General features: G+C 35.7%; 1 protein-coding gene across 2 annotated transcripts in view; it reads left to right on the top strand.

Annotated features, from left to right (window-relative positions):
- sit (stuck in traffic) overlaps positions 1 to 14,235 on the top strand; it is a 118,177-nt gene that overhangs the window by 15,135 nt on the left and 88,807 nt on the right. The window contains exon 1 of one of the 2 annotated variants that reach the window (XM_069842697.1): positions 5,969 to 6,118. The exons of the other annotated variant lie outside the window; for it this stretch is intronic. The gene's annotated coding sequence lies outside the window, so the exon portion shown is untranslated. Of the gene's footprint in view, positions 1 to 5,968; positions 6,119 to 14,235 lie in introns of those variants that run through there. 2 annotated transcript variants of the gene reach the window in all.

Below are 14,235 nucleotides of genomic sequence, written 5' to 3'. Positions count from 1 at the left end.
AAGATATAATAAGAAAATGTTATGTTGATATTATCTCCTTTCATAAAGCATGTGTTGAAAATGATGTCCACCTTTCTGAATGCAAGAATCACATCGGGAAAACTTGCAAATATTCAGGCAAGTCCTGGGAAATCTTCACCAGACTCACACAAGAATACAAGCTACGACCATCAGCATGAAGAGGACTGAAAATGCTGCACTTTAGCCCTGTAGGGCAGTGGTCGACAAAGATGATGACGTCATATAAAATCAGCCCTCAAAGCAGCAAAGGGGAAGGTAGGTGGGGGAGGTATAAGACGAGAAGGCGGAGACACCTTCGCTTGTGTTCGTTTTTTTTTTTTGTTCCATTTGAAGTATTTCTCTGTTACTTCATACACCATTTGAGCATTATGATGGGTGTGCAATTAGCTCAGTCAAGTTGCATGTAACGAATTTTAACTGAGCAACGAGATGTTTGTCTGTGATATGCGAAATTATCTTTGATTTTACAAATGCCATTTCGGAAAAAATTGTTGACATATGTGCAATGTATGTGCAATGTAATATTGCAACAAATGACGCAAGAATAGGACATCCGTTTTTCACATAAGTGTAATTTAATAGATGTGCGACTTCTGCTGGTAGATCTGGGCTCACCTTCATTATATCCAACTAAATGGATTTGCATACAATTTAAATCGTTTGTCATTAAAACACACTTTCAGTCCATTCAAGAGTGACTGCACACAAGGAGAATTATAGAAATTTGTTTCTGATAAAGTTACTTTCCATATATCTATCAGACGTACGAAAGAGTTTATATGTAGGCCTATGTAGTAACGTTTTCGCCATTTACATGCAAACGGCGATTTAAAACTACAGCGAGTTCATAATGCATGTGTTCCATTTATTTCCAGAGTCTGAAGATCTGGCCTTCACTTGTATGTTGTTCTGGGTTGTCTCAGCGAAGGAGGAACCATTCATTCTCTCAGCATAGTTTTCGATATCCTCCAGAACTCTAACCCTAGCTATTTAGCTTCTCTTTTTTAAATTTGTCCTCATATCATGCTATATATATATATATATATATATATATATATTCGTTACAACACTATAGCACAGGCTCCGCTAGGTCGACTCAAGTCGCGAGAGGGCGTACAGGCCTGCTTACGGCTTCCACTGCGGGCAGTACAGTTGTACACTGCAGCTATCAGTGGTGGAGCCTATCGAGGTCGCTTGGGGGCACCGGTGCACTGCATTTTGCACCAGGAATATTTATGTGCTAATCACATGAACCTTAGCAATGTAATGGATGTTGTACCACAAACAATTAATTCCATAAGGTCTAAAGGACTCAATCACATGGAGTTCAGGGCACTACTTGATTATATTAACAGTGAGTACTATGGAGATTTATTCTACCATACCGAGGTAAGGTGGTTAAGTCGAGGAAAAGTTCTGGAACGTTTTCTCCCACTTAGGAATGAAATTGCCTTATTTGTGGATGTACATGGGAAACCTGTTAGAAGCCTTGGACATGGAAGAGTATAAGAATAATGCAACAATTGTGCGAAGACTTCGAACGTAGATATCGGGAATTTAGAGAACTTGAACAACAATTTAAGATATTTCCAACACCTTTTTCAGTGAGTGTCCTGGATATTCCTGCTGAACTGCAATTAGAAATACTTGATCTACAAAGCGCTATTGAGCTAAAGGATAAGTATCAAAACAGAAAAAGTATTAACCATTTCTATACTTGTTTTCCACGAGAAAGGTTTCCGAAACTGCACAATCTCGCTGCAAGAACGTTGTGCATGTTCGGGACAACCTACGTATGCGAAACACTATTTCCTTTAATGAAGTTTACAGAGTCACGTCACAGAAGCCAATTAAGTAACGAACACTTGAAAGCATGTTTGCAATTTGGTGGTACTAAAACAATAGCTTCACGAATTGAAAAGCTGCTTACTAACAGAAAACTGCAAAAATCGCCCCGGATCTCTGATGTATAAGAAAAAATACTATCATTAGAGATTTGAATAACAACGTTTGTACTGTTGTTTTATTTTGTTAATTGAACTGTATAGCAATGAGAAGAAGACAAACAGTGAACAGTTTTATTTCGTAGTATGTTAATCTGTATAAAAGTGTATACAGTATTTTGTTTTGTTTCATTGTTATGCAAACATACAAAAATTTATGTCGTATATAGTTAGTTAACTGTACCAAATTGTATAGCGTAGGCTACTGTTTTCAGTATAGTGCAATTAACAGTGAAAGTGTGCTTCAGTTAAAAGCTGAAATTAATTTATATTTTTATCACAAATTTGGTTCACATACAAGTTCTTAGCTCCGCCACTGTGGAAGCAGCCACCCTTGCCCGCAGCCGTATGTCGGAGCTTGAGGGTTTGTACGTACGCACGAGAGTGTATTCACTTGACGTCCCCTGCTATAGCACACTCTCCATTCCTAACATGCTTCCACTCTTCATATTTCACCGTCTCCACAGACCATTTCTGGAACTCTCTTCCAGAGCATGTCGAACATTGCCAAGTTCTAGAAATAAATTGAAACAGCATTTCTTCGATTTGTATTCCCTTCAATTGTAAAATCTTATCTCTAACACATATTATAAATAATATAGATCTATATATGATTATATCTATATATTTTCACCATCACTACTCCTTTGGACATCAGATTAATTTATCATCAGCTTTTAAATAAATAATAAACTAAAATAAGTAGCGTTCCGTGTGGCCATACTTGGCCCGTTTTCTGTAGACCTCTTCAAAGTGGGTGTCTTGGAATACACAATGACTATGAATAAAATTATATTCGAAACTTCCACTATTCGAGTCATTTCTAAGGTTAGGTTAGTTTCATCAAGGAAATATATTTCTCAAGAGCTTCCGCTTGGAAGTATAGTTCTATAGATGACATTTTATTTCCCGATAATTTTTGCAGACACAGATGTATGTCGTTTCATTTTTCACTTCTTGTTAAGGGAAGAGAATGGTTGATTATGGTGAAAAGACAATAAATTGCCATTGTTTTTCTGTAAAATACTCTTTGATATGTGAAGAAGCATTACATAAAGTTTAACGCGCATATTACCTTCTGGACTCCTGTGACGCCATTTTCAAACCTCTGGTGTACGGGTTAGGTTTTTAAACTTTAATTGCAACTTCCCGTAGCCTTACATTTTTTTCACATAGAAAGTTTTATATATGCGGAACTATTAAAGTTACTTGCACAATATTTGCTACACATTCGTTGACATTAAGAATCTTTTCTCAGCAATAAAAATGTATTTTGATGCATTTGAAAAGTATGTCTCCATATTCCCATAAAAGTGACTCTAAAATTAATTTTTAGAATGTAATTATTTATATTATAATTAGGAAAATTAAATCCAGAAGTTTGAGATGGGCAGGACATGTAGCACATATGGGCGAATCCAGAAATGCATATAGAGTGTTAGTTGGGAGGCCGGAGGGAAAAATACCTTTGGGGAGGCCGAGACGTAGATGGGAAAATAGTATTAAAATGGATTTGAGGGAGGTGGGATATGATGAGACTGGATTGATCTTGCTCAGGATAGGGATCTATGGCGGGCTTATGTGAGGGCGGCAATGAACCTTCGGGTTCCTTAAAAGCCAGTAAGTAAGTAATTATTTATATTAAAATTTTCAAAGCCAATGTAAAAGTTTTTAAAGAATGTGGTTTTAAAAGTAAATTTCCTTTTGAATTTATTTTTAAAGATATCATAGATAAATATTCAATGTAGCGAAGTACTGTATCCTGGTATCCTTTCTTTAAATTCAGGCCCCCATTTTTAAAGTACAGTCTCGAATTTAAGTTGTTAAATCAATGGTATTTGTACACAAAAAATAAGAAAAAAATTAAATTGTGCGTCAATTAGGGACAAAATTCAAATTTAACAAACGTATTCTATTAAGTAAGAAAATTGTCAGAAATAAAATCGCTACAGCCAGTTTTCAATCGGCAGCTGTTCTGCATTTTGTGATGTGCTTATGAAATCTCTTCGGACCAATACATAACCTGTACGCAGTTCCGAATCGTTAAAGAAATTAACTTTGAACTCACCGTGGACCGAACGAGTTGGCTGAGACGGTAGCGTTTGAGACTCATATTCGGAAGGTCCCGGGTTCAAACCTCGTGGCCGACCAATCTGACTGGGATTTTTCTTGGTTTCCCTCAGTCACAAGGACAGATTTGGGGTTGGAAATTTACATGCCGTGATTCATCACCGCCTCAGTCGCTCATATCATAAATACTGAACAAAAACCCATGAACGCAAGCCATGTGCAGTACACTGTATGTCTAATGGCTTAATAAATTGAATTGAATTAAATTGAAAATTGAACGCAATAGAAACAGGAACTCAACAATACTGGTATAGCCACAGATCCTATCATGCGATGTGACCGCAGATGTTAAAGCGTGTAAAAAACACGGTGGGAACTCAAAATATTTTTATGCTCGACCATGCCGAAACGTAGTAATTATACACCTCATTAAAGTACACCTATTCATTATAATTCAGTTGTTCAGCCAATGAGAAATCACCATTATAAAACCGCAAGTATCGATTATTCTCGGATATGCAATCGAAAGACAATTAGCGAAAAGTCACGGAGGCTGGAAATCCAATACTGTCGCAGAAGGTTATGTTCTGTTACTATAATAATTAGCGTTAGTTGAAAATAATATTCAAATAAATTCAATTTGTCATCTCGTTTTTCAATTCTAAATCAGTTTCCAGGTTATATCAAGACTAATGTTCATGTTATTCTCTAGATTATATCAAGGTCAATGACATTCGTGCCTCGGAAAAAATCAATACTTTCGCGTCTGCGCACATCTCACAATTCAGGTCAGTTCCGCTCCTCACTTACATAACCATAACATGAATACTTATGAATAATTTCAAGTTGGAAATATGGTCAGCATAAAAAGTCGTATGACACTTGCCTATAATGGTAATTAAGACGCTCGTATGAAAATTATGAAATCCGCTTGCGCTGGTTTCATAAACAAACATACTCGCGTCTTAATTACTACCATTATAGGCTCGTTGCATAATGTACTATTTATGAACGGTCATCCCGGATTGATTCATGAGTGCTGTGTGTGATGAAAATCCGTCCGGGAGAAGTCGTGAGCCAATCAGGGATGCTAGGAACTTGCTCTTCCGTGAAAGAACCCAAATCGAGCTTAGCTCCACACTCCTGTGCATGATGTGCAGTTAGACTTCCCTCAACACAGCTGCGGAGGAGTAGTTGCCGCGCTAGTTAGGTGCAGCGATGTACCGCCAGCTCTGGGTTCGCGTTTGAGATTCACATTCATTCATAGTTTTCTGCGCAAGGGCGTGTTTTTCGCTGCAAACCCAGCATTCTCCGATGTTTACTATTTTCAGCCTTCCTCTTAGTCTCTGCATGCGATCTGATATCTTTCTCTGCTCCGAACTTTTCTCCCTTTCACAAAATCACCTGCTTTATGACATTCACCATAACTGAGCACTTCCAGCCTCTCGTCTTGCCGCTGTCTTAATTTCGTTTTCTCGTCTTCAAAGAACATCGTGAGGTCTGTGACGTAAAGGTCTTCATTCTAAAGGTATGGACAGGGATGATGTCCCATTTAACATGGTAATATTCTTCATACTGCTAGTCTTGGATTGTTTACTTTGTGGCCTGATTTTAACTGAACTCACTGCCCTATCCTGTCCTGTTTACAACCTAATCCTGCATTTACTTCACTTCCGCATTTCGGTGAGAACGCGTCAAGGCACTTGAAAAACCTGCGAGCATATGAAGCAAGAATGATATGTTGAGAGCTCTGGCAAGTCGGCCTCGAGAACATATCTGCTCTGTTGCAACGCCGTCCCCGTAATATTCGATGAGGCAATGGGCAACACTCGAAAAAGTAAGAATATTTGAAAGAACGATGGGAGAGGCTGATGAGAGGGAAAGTTGGTGGGGACTGCACTGAAGGCGGCAGTTTCCTCGGCGGTCCGGACTGTCAGCGGCCCGCAGTTTGTGTTGTGCCGTGGCCCAGGCAGTCGTTGGTCGGATTTGTTGCGCCTCCACTGCGCGCAGGCAGCAGAGCCACTGTGAGTACGACGACGGATCAGTTAGCACGGGTTCATTTGTAAGAGAAAATTGCGTGAAGAAATTATCATATCGGATGTGTACATTGAATTGCTTCAAAGAAGATGCGGTCTTTTCAGCCAACATAATACGGGAATTATACACTCTCCGAGTCATTTCGGAACATATTTTTCTTAACTATGTTACACAATAAACTATTTTACTTTAACCAGTCCTAATAGCATTTATTTGTTGTATTAGAGAAGTTTGTTATGTTTTCTCAAACGAGTTTTCACCATTTTTGAAATGTTTAAGGGGAGAAGATGTTTTTTTTTTTTTTACATTTTTTCCTATTTGGTGTAAAATATTAATTTTTTTGAATGTAGAGAGCTCATAGCTGTGGCAACTCAACCAAATAAAAATATAAAAAAAAATATTTGGGGGCCCAAATTTGAAAAAAATATATACCCAATGCAGGATTGTACTAAAACCGATATATCTAAACCGTTTTTAAAGATAGATTCAAACAGTATTTTGCATTGTATTTGCAAAAGCATGTTCTACAAACTGTCTGTAACAGAATTTTCATATTAGTCCCTACGTTTGTAAAATAAACGATTAAATTTAATAATTTTCTGATTTCCTTTCTTGAAAACAAACGGATGTATTTTTAAAGTGAAATCAATTAACAAAATTCTGTTACAGAGAAACGTTTCCTAATAGTCTAAAGAATGTGTGTTCTAAATTTCATGCATGTATCTTTAATAGTTCAGAAATTATATCCATTTTTGTGTGGCAATGTAGCAAAAAAAATGAAGTTACTAGAAACCGATAAAAGCGGGCGTGTGATTTAAAAATCCATAGCGCAGGAAGTTTAAAAATGACGTCTCAACATCCGATAAGGGCACAAATACCCACAAAATGTTATGCAATGCATTCCACATATATCAAAGGGTATTTTAAAGGAAAAAAAAATTGAAAATTTAATTTACCGGAAACAACAATAAAAGTGGATTTAAAAATCCATAATGCAGGAAGTTTAAAAATGGCTACTCAACATCCGATAAGGGCACAAATACCCACATAATGTTATGCTTTGCATTCCACACATATCACAGAGTATTTTAAAGATTTTTTTTTTTTAATTTACTCATTTTTCACCAAAAAATACCATCCTCTCCCCTTAAATAATGAATTATGGAACGGCGAAATAGTCAGTACATAGATTACTTCCTACATGTGAAGAAAGTGTTTACACTTGCATCCTTTTCTCTTAAATGCAGTTTAAAAACTCCCTGGAACATGTTCTAACTAATTCTTGGCGGATAAGGAATGTGATATTTTGCACTTATTGCAGAGGATGATTGGAATGAACTGTTGACGAAATTGATTTGTTTGATTCTGTTTGTGCATCAGTTGATTGCACTAATTGATTGTAATAATGGTCTGGTAGAGTTATTTCCCATTGTTACGGATTGAGTAGAATGGTTACATCGGTCGGATGATGAAATTGTTTATATCGATAGAATGAATCAAATTGTTGTATAATCTAGTCCGTAGATTTTTGTATTGTCACAATGTTTGAATTTTTGTACTAACCAATTGATTCGGCTGGTTAGATTTCATTGATTAATTTGGATGGTTTTATTGATTCTTCACTCTGTTGATTTTATTGATCATTCGATTCTATTGTTTTATTTATCTTTCGATTTAGCTTGTTGTATTGATGAATTTACTGGGCTTACATTGATCAATTGATTCAATTAGATTCGACGGATTGATTCAGCCGGTTGTGTTGATGGACTGATTGGACTTGTACTGATCAATTATGTCGAAGAGTTAAATTTGACGGATTGGATTAATTCAGCTGCTTGTGTTGATGAATTTATTCTTGTGAGTGGATTGATGGATGGATGGATGGATTGGGCTGCTTGAAATGATTGATTCGGTTAGCTGAATTGATTTTATTGGTTAATTCCATCTGTTTATTCGATTGCCTGGTCGTTCGAATCATTCAGCTAATTCGCTCGGATGTATCGTTAGATTTATTCGATCGATTGTGTTATCCCAAGTTCTCTTTGTCTCAGACTCCATGAGCGAAATAGTCAATATACCCATACAAGATACCAGAAAATGATTCAACAAAATTTTACTGGAATGCAAGTGTATTGGCAGATGGAACAGTTGCATATAACAGTTCTGGACAAGGTTAACAACAGGCGTATCTGGTAGATGGAACAATCCCAAACACATCAAATTTATAATCACCATACAAACCACAATGAAAATATGCTGAAATTACAAACTTTTGACGATAACTTCATGTGAAAATCTTGTCGGCAGTCATACCAGTGACGGTTAAATTTCAGGAGGCTCTTGAGTGTCTCGACATCAGTAAGACACGTGTCGTTCAGTACGTGCAACGTCATTCTGAAAACGGTAATTGGCGGGATATATAGTAAATACAGTTGAGTTTCATCTTGGTCTGTCGGAATTCTTGGTATAATAATAATAATAATAATAATAATAATAATAATAATAATAATAGTAGTAATAATAATAGTAGTAATAATAATAATAATAATAATAATAATAATAATGTACTGAATTCGGTTGATTTAAATGTCCATAAATTAAATAGGTAAGAAATGCTACGTCAATGTGCAGTAATAATTACTGTTAATTTAAAATATTTTCTCGCGGCATTGCGGACACCACAGGACCGGCAGACCTGCTGCAGACGTCACGGCGTAACCAGGTTAACGGTGAAAGGATGCAGGTGGACTTTTTGCTAGACTGGAAAACTGTAGCGTCAGACCTGAGAAAGAAATGCAGTGGACGGTAAGGTTCGAGACGCGACGGAGATCAGTGACGTCGACTGATTCTAATAAACTAGAGATAAAAATTTTCCTCATTTGCGGTATCCGTCCTCCAGGCTTGCTCAAGAAGTCAATGTAATAGTAACTGGCTTAATTCCTAAAATCTGCATAGGGCTATAACATGTGTGTGAATGCTTAGTTCAATTTTACTAATGAAATTCACAGCAAAACTTTACAAGCTGTAAAACTTACGAAAACGTTAAGAACTACTTAATTTACTCGTATTTTCGTTGATGAATACATTTATGCAAATATTTCTAAATTGGCCATATCAAGAATTTCGAAGGTCATCATAAATTGGAGTGCTGTAGTATATTTAAGTGTGAACAAAGTTTGTGAAAGTAGGTCTACAATATCTATGTAGCTATTTAATTTGAACTCTGAGAGAACTATGAAGCCTACTCTATGTGATGTCTCAACCGAAAGCTGTTATAGTCGTGACTGTTAAAGTTTGGATGTTAAATCATTTAAAAACATTTTTTTTTTCATTTTTTTATTTTTATTTAAATTTAAATATACAGAATAAAGAATATATAAAAAATAAATAAAAAATATATATAAATAAAACTGAAAATAAATTCGAAAAGGAACGCAAGGATATCACATTAGAGTCAACGACTTTGCTGCTTTCGTTTGTTTCGCGGGATATGCGTTTGAGATTGTTGTCTTCGTTTGACAGAAAATAGTAAATGAAGTGTGAAAGTGTTAAATGGTGGTAGAAGAGATTTGTGATTCTTATTGCGTTGCAAAGCAATCCTTTCATAATCAGTGCCAGTGGCCGTCCAAGGAAACGTTGTGGCACTTACAGAAATATTGGAGTTGTAAGACGACTGTATAAAAGGCGTTGGTACCACGAACAGTGCATCAAGACGGGAAATTACAGTGTAAGCGTCGTGATGTAGGTCAATAAATGACACCTGTAGTCACTCAGGCATTTAAGGGAAAAGTTTAAAGGAGTGACCGTGAATGAGCATTTTAATTCCTGCTGCACAACGGTTTAGTGTGCTTTCCTCAGACGCGTGTATACTGTATATCGTATAGAGAATCACACGTGATCCCACCACCGCCATTTTACACGTTGCATAGAGAGGGATATGATATTATACTTAAGCCTATTATATATATGAACACGTAATATCGTGCATTGTTCATGATGAGTGAAAGCTACAGGCTGATGTAACATCATAATATTCAGGATACATTATTGTTGTTATTATCATTATTATTATTATTATTATTATTATTATTATTATTATTATTATTATTAACTTAATCAGTGGACACGTTAAAGTGTTAAAATTATAATATGTTATGTACCTTAGACAGACGGCCCGTTTCGACACCGGTGCTGCGTCATCTTCAGTGTCCTGCTGTAGATATTGGACAGACAAATGAATAACTCGCTTATGTATACCCAATGTTTATGATTTATTTGGGTATAGAAAGAATATTCTATAAAATTCCATCTGTTCCTTAGACAATTTTGATGTGTGTATAAACATTCTGTCTACATTATTTCAACATTGAACAAATATATTATTTTATTAAAATATTTTCACAGAAATCTTAATAATTTTGAAATGTATATACATAAATATAGACTAAAAATATGAATTTGTAGGTTTATTTGAACCTAAATGTCAAACCAGCGCACCTTTTTATCACAGCATGAGTCAAGGTCCTAGATTGTTAAAGAAATTTAATTCTAAGGATATTTTATCGACTAATCCTCTCCAAATTAATAACAAAATTTAAAAAAAAATGTATTGGATTTATAGATTGGGTTTAAAGATATTTAACACTTATTTTTGTGTATATTGGAATCCCCTCCTGAGCACGAGTCTTACACATTCAGGAGTGTATTATATTATATTATATTATATTATATTATATTATATTATATTATATTATATTATATTATATTATATTATATTATATTATATTATATTATATTATATTATATTATATTATATTAACTTGTATTCATTTGAGGCGTCTAGAATCAAAACCCGCCAAGTCCCTCGAAGAAAAAAAATGAGATAAAGTTATTTTTCTGTGTATCTTCGCATGGACAATCCGATTCTGGCATTATTTTTCTGCAATGTCCGCCGGATTCCTCTGAAAATGCTGGACAAAAGTTAGGGTTAGTTTCAATATCCGCTAGATCCAACTGAATTTCGGCCATTGTTAGTTTCAAAAACCTCCAAGTCCCTTTCTGCCAATCAGGTTGTGGGACTGCTTTACCCAGCATTCCTCAGCTGTGCGATGTTTATTTATTATTTGTGTGGTTAAGCTCTTGTTAAGTTTAATTTCTACTCTAATAATATTCAGTGAAATGGTGGCAAAAATGTTCTTACCAATTAATAATTAATTACATAATTTTGTCGGTACTCCTCTTGTGTCCTCCTGCTATACCAGCTTGTAATAATGCTGTTGGCAGTAAATGGAAATCCAACAGTTTAAGTTTGTTGGACATAAAGAAGTTCCATTCCGTTCCAGACATCATTTTAAGATCTCCTGCTATTTTAAGTCCAGTCCCTGTAAAAGATTTATTTTAAGTCGATCTGCATTGAAAGAACAGATAACAGTGCAAGATGAGTTTAACTATAGAACTGACACCGTTGTTGCAAAGGTAGTAACAAGAAAAAACAATAGAATTGAACGTGAAGAATAAGAAGACGAAGAAGAAACTGTTAATCTGGAGGAAGAGAAATGTGACAATATTGTGTAAAATTTGTATGAACTTAAAAAGTGCAACATGTATTCAAATTTATACTGCTGTTATGTTTAAAGCGTGTGCATAATCATACTTCAAGTCTGGGTTTCATTGCCTGCATAATTTGTAAGGTTCAAGTTAAAACGTTTTCCTTTTTGACTCACTTTTAAGCTTAGAACTAATTCTCTTACTTTCAAAAGCCTCCAAATACACTTTTCAGTTTCAAAATCAGTTAGGTGCTAATTTAACCTCACGAATTTGTCAGTTTCAATGAAGGGGCAATCCTGTAATTTGTTTAAATGTATCTAATGATAATAAAATACTTCATAAAAGCATTGTTTATATCCCAAGAATGTTTATTTATATGGAAACAGTTTTTTTTCATTTTCCCACAAATTTTGTTTTATGGACTTGGAGGGTTTTGATTCTAGACGCCTCATTTGTAATTTACTACCAATAAATAAAATAATAAATTTTGCATTACTATTGACAGAGAGGACATAATACTTAATGGACACTTATACAGGCAAATTGTGACCTATAAGTTAACAATATAATAATTTAATAGTTCACATTTCAGTCATTAAGCATTTTACAATAATTCTGTGGTTCCACTGATATGTCAGTTTTTGGCGAAAATGCGACTTTGCGATATGTTGTGCATTCTTATTATCTGCATTTGGTATCTTTATTATAGCAAAAGCTGTCCTGCATATCTCTCTAACCCATTGTTATGAAACTTGATTACTAGGCCTATGGTCTTATACTTTAAATGCTCACTTCTGGAAAACTAAAAGAAATTACATATTCATGTCATATTGTCTTGTAGCCACAGAATTCCATTAGACGTTGTCTTGTTCAGGAAATAAAACATATGCATTACAACATAACACTAGATTAAAACTTTACTATTTTGAATTCAAAATAGGCTATTAATTTATAAAGTGGATGAGCAATTATGAAACTAATGCTTAAAAGAAACACAATCTTTGCACACTTTCGTGAAGCCTGTAAAACGATTTTAAACCAATGTCATTAAAACTATTTTGAAATGTCCTTATTCTATAATGGGATATATTACACAGTGATTGACTTCTGGTGTTTATTATTTATTTATTTATTTATTTAACCTGGTAGAGATAAGGCCATCAGGCCTTCTCTTCCCCTCTACCAGGGTATTCTATGTAGTATGAATTTCATTTATAAATATAAGATCCTTTTCATGTTCTTTTAATAATTTATTAGACACGGGAAAATTGATTAATTATTCTAAGAATCATAGACTACATTTCATAAAAATTGGTTCGTCGTGTGCTCTGAAAGATGACTTGAATAGAATCCTGATAGCTTCTTTTTATGCAACAACGAGACATCATTAATCGGCTAGGCTGCTACACAAGGCCATAATAAGCACAGGGTCCACACCTGTGGAGTAACGGTTAGCGCGTCTGACCGCGAAACCAGGTGGCCCGCGTTCGAATTCCGGTCGGGGCAAGTTACCCGGTTCAGGTTTTTTCCGAGGTTTTCCCTCAACCCAATACGAGCAAATGCTGGTAACTTTCAACCTGAGATGTTAATACAGCGTCGTAAAATAACCCAGTTGAAAACATAAATAAGCACACAGCCGTATTTATCAGGCACAGCACTTTTAGGCTGTTCAAGAATATAAAACTGTAGACAATTTCTTGCACGCATCACTGTGGTCCAGGTCAGTCTTTATACCTAACACTTCTTTATTAATACTTACAAGAGCATTCATAATTCAACTTGCAAATAAAATGTTGGGTTTGATCCTCATTAATTACAAAGCAGTAAGCTGTGGACTATATAGCTTCCCTTCATAAAATGCTATTGGGGTAATACAGAGGCTAGCTAGCCTTCCATTTGCTCGGGTTCCTTAAATCTGGTAACTAGGTCCGCCATAAATTAATCCAACTTAGCCTCTTGGAATAGTTGGACTTCCTGTTGTTGTGTATAAAATGTTCTCTTCGCCACAGCACAATAAAGCACTTCTGAGGGGAATCGAACCCGGTTCCGTTATGCTGCCGCTTGTCACCGCGGAAGCTTGATTATTACTCCAGTTTGTCACAATTCGGAAACCAGCCTGGTTTCTCCTCTGTCGGTATCAGAGGCTTGGGGTGAAAGTCACGCGCCGTTACGTAACAGTGCTGAATAAGGTCGATTATTTGAATTCTTCTTTTACTCTGAAATGTTAACGGAGTTATGAACAGTTTGAATTTTATAGTCGCTCATCGTCAGACGGTTCGCAAAGTTTTATAATGTCGGTCTTTGGTGTAAAATCCATACTGCGGTTGTCTGCAGTTCACAGCAGTGTTGTACTAATGGCACACCTGCTCTGTTGCATAAAATCCACATCTCCACTTCATTGCACATTTTATATTCCTCCGATTAAGGCCAATGGTGGCCCGAGGAAATCATCGCAGACTTTGCATACTGGAATAACTTTCGTTACATCACAAACGAAAACCTCCTGTTACACGTATGCCTAATGACCGGGTTACACACATTGTGGTTTATGAGTTGC

This window comes from Periplaneta americana, chromosome 12, assembly GCF_040183065.1.
Source record: "Periplaneta americana isolate PAMFEO1 chromosome 12, P.americana_PAMFEO1_priV1, whole genome shotgun sequence".
Lineage (NCBI taxonomy): Eukaryota > Metazoa > Arthropoda > Insecta > Blattodea > Blattidae > Periplaneta > Periplaneta americana.
Note: the sequence above shows the minus strand (reverse complement) of the source record. Positions and strands in the feature narration are given on the sequence as shown.